At 42.8% G+C, this 9,011-nt stretch overlaps 1 long non-coding RNA gene across 2 annotated transcripts; it reads right to left on the minus strand.

The window, feature by feature from the left end:
- Window positions 1-1,134: 1,134 nt before the first annotated feature.
- Window positions 1,135-8,148, minus strand: LOC306816181. 2 transcript variants are annotated; one of them, XR_013777593.1, is made up of 3 exons: window positions 1,830-1,962; window positions 1,346-1,390; window positions 1,135-1,206 (listed from the first exon to the last, which is right to left on the minus strand). It is a non-coding gene; the product is annotated as an uncharacterized lncRNA (long non-coding RNA). The 2 variants fall into 2 exon arrangements; XR_013777594.1 differs by lacking the exons at window positions 1,346-1,390; window positions 1,830-1,962 and adding exons at window positions 6,415-6,505; window positions 8,064-8,148 and having other exon boundaries at window positions 1,145-1,206.
- Window positions 8,149-9,011: the final 863 nt, after the last annotated feature.

Consider the following 9,011-nt stretch of genomic DNA (forward strand, 5'->3'; position numbering starts at 1 on the left):
AGTGAATTTCATCATGTTTTGGAGGTTTTGAAGAAGAAAAGGGAGAATAAAAATCTTTAAAACTTTGCAAGTCTCCTACATAATTATGCCAGTGTTAATGTGAGAATCTACAGAGTATCCTGCTTAATGATATACGTAGGTGTGGAGGTTTTTTATTCATTCAGGGGTATATTTGTGGAAATAATCATAAATAAAGGACTTTTTTCTAACCCTTTACAGGAATATTTACATTTGATGTACATTCATTTTCTAAATCTATGTGCTGTGGAAAGAACACTAAAGCTTAGATAGCATGGTTTCCTTCCACAAAACTCTTTTTTCCTATTGATTTGAAACTTGTGCCCTGTTCTGCCTGGGTCAGCACAGCAGTGCCACTCTGTCTCCAGATGGAAGTTGTCTTTCCCTTTCTTCATCCTATTCCAAAATCACCTTGAATTCCTGCCTCTCACAGCTCTGCCCACTGACAAATAAGTGCAGCACCAGTCCATTGTCTCCATACCTGTGCATTATTTGATGACATTCTACAGAACCTGGTGGAGATGTGTGGGCTGCGTAAGTATTCAAGGATTTCTGTATTTTCACACCTGAATATTGTCACAAATTTAATAATGCCTCTTCTGCCTAATGCAAACTGTTTAAATTCATATGAAGTTCAAAAAACACACCTATAATTATTATCATAAAAAATTTAAATTTGCCACAATATTTTCTTCAAATGTGCACAATTTCATATTAGAGGTACTGGGCTTCCACCTCATACTGAAATATTTTAATTCAAAGGATAAACCAAGAGGCTTGAAGAAAAGAATTGTCCATCAGAAAGCCACTCTAAATACCATACAAGCCCAAATGAGCAAAGGAGTTATCAACAGTGAAATTTCTTTATTGTTCATGTTCAATACTAACTTCTTTCTACTTCTAAAACTTCCTAAACTTCTTTGATCTAATCCTACATTTTGAACAAAGAATCAACTCCTCAGTTCTAACATAAAGTACTGTTGAATACTAACTTATATAATCCTAAACACCTAATCTCAAATTTGAAAGAAAAATCCAGAGGTCACTGGTTTTTATGGCTGAAGCAGATGTGTGGTGCCAGGACTCCACTTATTGCTTGTCAAATTCAGATATTCGGCTCTGAATATGGGACAGCTTTTTGTGGAGGCACTGGCACCTGCTCTTCATTTCAGAGTAGCTGGGGCTACCCTGTGAAGGAGAAAGCAAAAGAAAAATAGGGCATGCAAACATTTCTGCAGAGTTTAGAATCTGATGTCCTTTGCTTTAAAAAAGCCTTGAGCCACACTCAGCAGTAACCATGTCCCTGCAGGTCTGGTGCCACACATACCTGCTGTAACTGCTGATACTCTGTCAGGATTCGATGAAGCAGCACCTTCAAAAAGTAAAAAAAAAAAAAAAGAAGAACGTTTCACTCCAACCATAAAATGCAAACCTATGCAAAACACTAAAAGAGCCCTCAGTTTGATTCTAGACATTTTCTTCTCTTTGAGCCACCACTCTTCTGGGAGCTTGGCAAAAACCAATCCCCAGCTCCAGCATCCCCCAAGATCTGCAATTAAGCCTCTCAATAGGGAACAGAAGGAGCACATGCTCCAAGACTCTGCTTGGGACACACCTCACCTTACTCTTTGTTCACAGAAAGCTCAAACAGGGTGTTTTGGGCAGGGTCTCACAAAAATCAGACCCAGCCCAAGCAGTGTCTGAGCACATGTGACAATGCTGCAGTTTCCCTTTGTATCACTTAGCAAGTCCAGGGAATCCAAAACATTGCTGTGATGAAACACACTCCTCAGAGTTTTATCTTTCTTTACCTGATAGGCTTCAGACCCTGGAATCAGACACTTCCATTGTTCATAAAACTGTGTGAAATCTTTGTTGATCTTGTCAATCTGAAAATGTAAATTCCTGTATTCCTCATACTCTGCGTTGAAGTCATCCTTGTAGTCCTGGCGTTGCTCCAAGGAGACTATGGCAATGTATTTTCTAAAGGAAAAAAATATAGATCATTTTTCTGTGAGTGAACTCTAAGAGAACATTCTAATGTGTTCCTATTCCATAAAGCACACGTGTCGTTTTGCACCAACCACATGGCAAATGTCAAACAGAGACTCCCAAGGTTCGAGTTAGTTGCTCTGGGACTGACTGTTTCTACATGCAAGTTCTTTGCTTTAAGAGGATGTAGTCAGGTCACTCCAGAAATCTGCCACATTTCTATGACACTTAGTTACTAATAGTTTATATTGTAGAGGTTTTCTTCATTAGCAAATGAAGCACATTTAGAAAATATTGGCACTTCTTTCAAATATCAAATGACCAACAAAGACCACAGCTTCAGGAAGAGAATAAACATAGCTAAGCTATATTATCTTTCTATATAGGAAAAACTTTTAAATATACATTTACTTTTGAGAACCCATCTGAAATACATTTTTGGCAGGAACTGAATTTATGGTTCTGATTACACAGAATTGAATATTTGACCTACATTGATGTCTGCCTGTCTAACAGCAAAGCAGAGTTCATGATAATATTTGATTCTTCTAGTGGACAGCATTTACAAAACTGAGCCTTGATCAGAGGTGCTTGTAATGCAGCCATTAAAAACAAACTCTGTATAAGTCTGAAAGTGCAACTACAAAAACGCAAACCACATCAGCTCCTAACGAGGCTAAAACTCATTAATGCCTGAAGCAATTGATGTGTGAAAAATTTTCTTCATTCCCTTCTCATTCAAATAAAAACGAGTGAGGTTTACCAAGCTCGTGATAAAAATGCAAGATGAAGTGGTAATGAGAGAAACAGACACCACTTCCCAACACTGACACACCAATGCTTCTGCTTTTCTGGAACTGTACACCAGGTTCTTTTGAATGACAAAAACTCCCTCCACACTGGAAAAAATCCTTATAAACCTCCTGAGATTCATTGCTGCAAGCAGTAAATATTTAACAAGTTGAAATTCAATATCAAGACAGAGAGCAGCTTGTGCCAGGGATGCATCCCAGGCCAGATGCACCTGACTGCTGTGCTGGTGTGTTCTGAAATCCACAGAAGTCTTTCAACATCTGGGGAGGTACTAGAGAAGAAATAGCCTGGACTTCTGGGTTCTGCCCAGTGACATTTCCTAGAAAGAGTCCTTGCACAGGCCTCACTCAGCTGCTCCCCTGCAGGACCACCTTGCCCTCAGCCTTCCCACAGAGCATCCCTGGCTGTATCCAGTGTGACCCAGGGCCCTGCAGTGCCTGTTCCAAAGGGCACAGCTGCCCCAGAGCCCCAGGGCTGCAGGAGGCCTGGGTGCCCTTGCCAACATCACTGCTCTGACAGCAGCTGGCAGCCATTCCAGTGTTTGATACCACACACACACAGTTCTGCCTCCCCTCCTGCACTGCAAATACAAGGGGGGGATGCAGCACCACTGCTGCAGCTGACCCTGAGCAACTGCACTGCAGGAAGGGAGGGCCAGCCCAGCCTGAACCCACCTCGGTGTTCATTTCAGCTCTTAGCCGTGCAGGGCCAGCAAAACCTTCTCAACATCATCCTTTCAAAACTGGGAAGAGCTTCACAGGGCACCCACTGCGAGTGCCAAGGCTCAACTGCTCTTTCACTCACCTCAAGTAGTCTGCTTGGGTGTTTGTGGCAGAGCATGTGGAGACAATGGAAGTTTGTTTTCCTTCTCCTGCAGAAAAGCAGAATTTTTGACACTCTTCATCAGGAGATCTTTCAAAAGCCAAAAAATACCCACTGGGTGGTCTTGTAAAAGTCCTTCAGAGCTTTGTTATCACAGAAAATTACTCTGAAAAAAGCTCCAAAATCAATAATGGGGCACACAGAATTTTCTCTCCAGTGTCCAGTTCTGGGCTGTAGAAAAAAGGCATGGCCACTTTTCTCTACTGTACTACCATCGTGTAAAGCCCAGCTCAGCTTTTCTGTTTTGAATGCATGAGGTGGCATCTCTACAGCCATTCCAGTCATGCAGCAGCAGATGCAGTTTCACAAAAGACAACAGCTTGAGATAGAAAGAGGGGGAGAGAGAGTGATGAACATGGAGGTTCTAAAAAGAAATAGAGAAAAAAGCTGGAGTTCTTCTCATGCCATGTTTTTATGGCCACTTCCTTGTCCATTCCAGAGGCCCAAAGTTCCCATGAAACAAAGTTTGGATGAAAATTTTCTGCACTCTTGTCAGCAGGAGAGTCACAGTATGTTCAATACAATCTGTAAGAACATCTTTGCTGTGAGCATTTCATTTCCAAAAGTGCCTTTGCTCTCATGGCTCAGTCAGCACAAAAGCTGCAGCCTAAGCCCCAACTTGAAACACAGTCCAGATTTTTCCTTCACCAGCTGCTCTGAATTTTGTGGCTCCTGAAGAACAATGCTCACGTGTTTTTAGACTCAAGCAAGAATATTGTTATTGCTGTAGAGACTGTGTGTAAGGAAAAGACACTTGCATCCCTTCCAGCCCGAGATCTAAGAGCAGCTGTGACAATCTGTACCTGTGGGTACTCAAATCTTGGGCAGTATAAAGGTGGTACCTCCAGAGCCATTTGGGGACCCCCACCACTGACAAGACCAAGGGTGAAGATGGACTGGCTGTACCACAGAGAATCCATGTGGTGGTGATGTTTTCATAACTAATGTTTCTCTCTTCTCTGCACCCCACCTCTCTTTTCTTATTCCTTTCTATCTCTCTGGGTTCCATTTACTGTTAATAACATCTGTACAATTGAAAAGGATCTCACTTGTTGCCTAATTCAGGCAGAGGCTGTCTGAATAACCAAATCTTTACACCACAGTTCTCCAGGGAGGAGTTAGGAAAAGCAGCATATTAATAACTTCATCAAAATCCAAAGGATGTGACTGCTTCAGCCTTCCCAATTCATTTTTCTCTCCGTTTGAATTGGAGATCTCCACCTGCTCCATGGCAGGCTCTGGGACTCTAGAACTCTGGAACTTGTTGTTCTGGTGCACCTCATGGGTGCAGGGGGAAATGGAGCCAACCCTTGGAGACATGTTCTGATTACAAAGGGCTGTGGAAGGCAGCACCCAGGAGGAAGAGATACCTCCAGCTGCTGGCTGGACATGACTGGTGAACTGCTGGTGACCAATTCGCCTCTTCTTGCTCAGCACAGGACTGGTGAAGTCAGAAGCCAGAGGCCGTTTCTGCATCAATAACAAAATAATTAATTCATTAATCTATGATCAGGATCAGGATTTGATCCCATTTGTAAAATAGCAGCATTTCTGAAGTGTCAATGGTTAAAAACAAATTTTCCTTAAATGAAAAGATCATTCATGCTCTATGTCATTCCTACTTTCTCATCAAGAATTCAAGTTTGTAGCTAAAAGGTTTTGGTAGAAAGACACTCCCTTCAGCAGCTCTATCTAAGGCTTCCCCAAAATGGGGAGGTCCAGTTGTTTTTTTTTCTAGCTCCCAATTCATGCTTGTACACAGCTCTTGATGTCACACATACACATGATTTACTAAAGAGTCTGTTTTAGCTGTCTCCCTGTTAAAGACAAGATCAGTGCATCACTGACACAACCCAGGAGTACAGGGTGTGCTGGTTGGTTGTGAATTCTCATCAGGATGATGAAAAAAGACATCAGTCACATGTCAGGACAATCTTGTGCTTTTAGGTGCGGTTGCCTTCACTCCAGCAGCCACTCCACTCTTTAAACTCAAAAGCTGATGGCTGAAATATTCTTTACTTTACACAAGAGACTTTCACAAGTGGTGACTTATGAGCTCTTCCATTTTCTTCAGTTCACTTCCATCTCTCAGCTCCTCCCAAGGACCTTCTCAAAGGTGTTGGCTCACATGGCACAGCACACGGCCACAAGCTCCTCACTCCCACAGCAAAATCCAGGATTGAGGATTGAGTAGAACAGGACAGCCATGCTGTTCCCAGGCAGGGCAAAGGAGGAGAGAAATTAAGGCAGAGAAGGGAGTGAGGGAATATCACACTTCCCTAGATCCTGTCATTTCACATGGATAGTGTAGATCTGGAGTAAACAATGAGAATGAAAGCAAGAGAGAGAGAAAAGGAACCCAGAGGGCCCCATCTGCCCCACCCTTTTATGTACAGCAGCCTCTTATGTACAGTAGTCTTTTGTCCCAGTTTTGTCATGCATGCAGAGCCAGCCCTTTGAGTCCTTCTGCAGGGAATGAGTTGAGATCAGGGACTGAGCTCAAGTCTCCAGGCAGAGCAGAAAGTTGGCTCAGGACAGTGCTGCTGCACCCCTGCAGGATCCTCTCTTCTGATCACAACCTTCCTGCCAAAGCAGTCAGAATGCCTGAGGCACAACATGCTTTGGCCTGGTCACATCACAGCTTTTACACCATCAGCAGAGGGCCAAACCTTAATACACAATAGAGAATGTTAAAAATGCACCAAATACCTGAGCAGGTCTTGCTGGAGCATGTGTCTCAGAAGGTCCTGGAGATGGTGCTTGCCTGGTGCTGGTGGGGTTCTGAGATGGAGTTGATTTGCTGTGAGGGTGGTGAAACATTTCATGTTCGAAGGCCTCAATATCAACAGTCATAGTTCTTTTGTTTCAGGTTATACAGACATTCAGTGTCAGGAGCCAAGGAAACAGCATGAAGCTGATTTGAGGGAGCTTTAGGCTGGATATCAGGAAAACATTCTTGCCCCAGAGAGCGTCCAAGCTCTGGAACAGGCTCTCGTGGCCCCTGGTCACTGTAGCAGGAGCTCAGGAAGCATTTGGACAACAGTCTTGGGCACAGGGTGTGATTCTTGTGGTGTCCTGTGCAGGGCCAGGGAGTTGGACTGCAGGACCCTGATGGGTTGCTGCTGACTCAGTATATTCTAACAAGTGAGGCTTCATCTCGCAGGGTGTTTGTTCTGAAGAGTCTCTTCTCCTTCCTCTAAAGACTGAACTTACCTAGCAAGTATCACCTTCAACTTCTCCCTATCCATTTCAGTGTAGCCAGGCCAATCAGTCTGAAGGGTCTGAAACAGATGTTCCTTCAGACTGAAGGAATTATCCTTTAGATTCAGGTTGGCTACCTACAGGCAGACATTTCAGAAAACAAACCTTTATTATGGTTGCTAAATGCAAACTACAGAAATCCAACTGGTTCTGAACACCTCTTTGTGTTCACCCAACTGGAACTGATTAATGTCCTTTGACACAGAGAGGATTTATTCCTCTACCACATGAGTTTTAAGCTGAATCAAAGCATCACTGATTGGAAACAAGTGAGTATTCATATTTCATAAGTGTTCCTTTCAAAACAACATTTAGTGCCACAATGTGTAAGCAGAGCTGGTCAGGCCCAGTGTCCCTCCCTCTTCATGTGGCAGAGCCAGGGTTCATTCCTGCAGAGTCCTTCTATGAGAAAGTCATGCTCTTGTCTTGTTCTATTCCTTTGGCAGTAAATGAGGTTCATATCTTTCTCAAGACAAATACAAAATCTACTCAAAAAGGTAAAATGAGATAGTAAAACCTCAAGACCACTGATATGAAGTGTGCTGGTTTAGACTTCATCACCTGACACTGCTGAGAGTTCCTGCTGAGATGGAAACAGGAAAATCTCCATCAATTTGACTGCTACAACACATTAAATAACTCAACAACACACCACCACCATCTCTCAAAATCTGCCCTTTTTCTTTCTTTGAAAACATAGTAAACACTGATATTGCTCTGGTGGTCTCTGTTGATGTCTGTCTCTCATTATAAAAACTGCAAAGTAACAAATATACCCAGAATCAAGAATTCATGTCTTAAAAACACAACTAATATTGTGTTGGGAAGGGAAGCAAGTATGTGAATCCATTTAAGAAGCAACTCCGTGCATCCAAAACTGTGTCCATCTGAATTATCCCCCTGGACGTTGCTCATAGCAAAAGAGGAAATATTCTGATGATATATGAATGTTTGCATAATTCAACAACAGCCATGTTGAACAGGAAATATTTTAAAAGGAAAGTTTCTTATTTAAACAGTGGAGGAACAAGTAAAATTAAGGATAAAAGAACAACGTGGCGGAAGAAAATTGCTGGAGCCAAACTGCACAATCTCACCTGCTGGAGGATCTTGCCAAGGGTTCCCTTGTCCTTTTGCATGACTCCATCTCTCTGCAAGTGGGCAAGTAACTCTGGCTTCTTGTATGTCCTCAGAGCAAGCAAATGAATCACCCTGTCCCTGTAGGGTCGGCGATAAACAGCAGTGCAAGGACTCTCTTCACTCTCTGCTGGCTTCATGGCTGTTTTCTTCTTCTCAGGTGCACAATGTGAAATGTTTGGTTAGGCTCTTATGATGTCTACTTGTTTTCCAAAGGAAACGAAAACAGAAAAAGAAATGTCATAAGGGGAATTTGGGAGAAGGCAAGCAAGTTGATTTAAAATTATGACGGAATTCTTTGAGACAGAGCTGAACTTGCATATCCTTGTGGATCACTGTGAGGTCAGAATATTCTCTGATTCTGTAACAAAGCCCAATCCCTGACTGGCACTATGTGGAGCAGGTTGCAAGGGCACCCTCTACCCTACCAGCAACCAGACCTGTCTCACCTGAGTTCCTCTGTGCCAGGCCAAAGCAAAATTTGCCAGCCCCAGTTCCACAATTGTCTCACTACTGCCACTCTTCAATACCAATTGCTGAATGTGAAGTATTCCCTTAGGATCTATGTAAACTCTCACCAAGAATCACAGAAATCGTCATTCACATGTGAAACAGCACATCCCTAATGAGAAATTTGTGGGTTTAATTTTGTCTCTCCAAAAAGACACAACACTGTCACCTTAAAATGCTCTGCACTAAGCTAAGGCAGAGCAAGAGCTGCACTTTCAGTGAGTGACCATCACTGAGCCTCCAATGCAGCCAAGAGTTCAAGGAGAAAGCCATCCTTTCCCAATTGCTGGAATTTATAGGCAAGGGTTTTCCTTGAAATCAAATACCTGAGTATAACTGAATTGGTCAGAGCTCAGCTGACAAACCAGGTAAGAGTGGGTCCCAAAAAGATCACAAGT

The sequence above is a fragment of the Erithacus rubecula genome (assembly GCF_903797595.1).
Source record: "Erithacus rubecula genome assembly, contig: scaffold_410_arrow_ctg1, whole genome shotgun sequence".
Classification (NCBI taxonomy): domain Eukaryota; kingdom Metazoa; phylum Chordata; class Aves; order Passeriformes; family Muscicapidae; genus Erithacus; species Erithacus rubecula.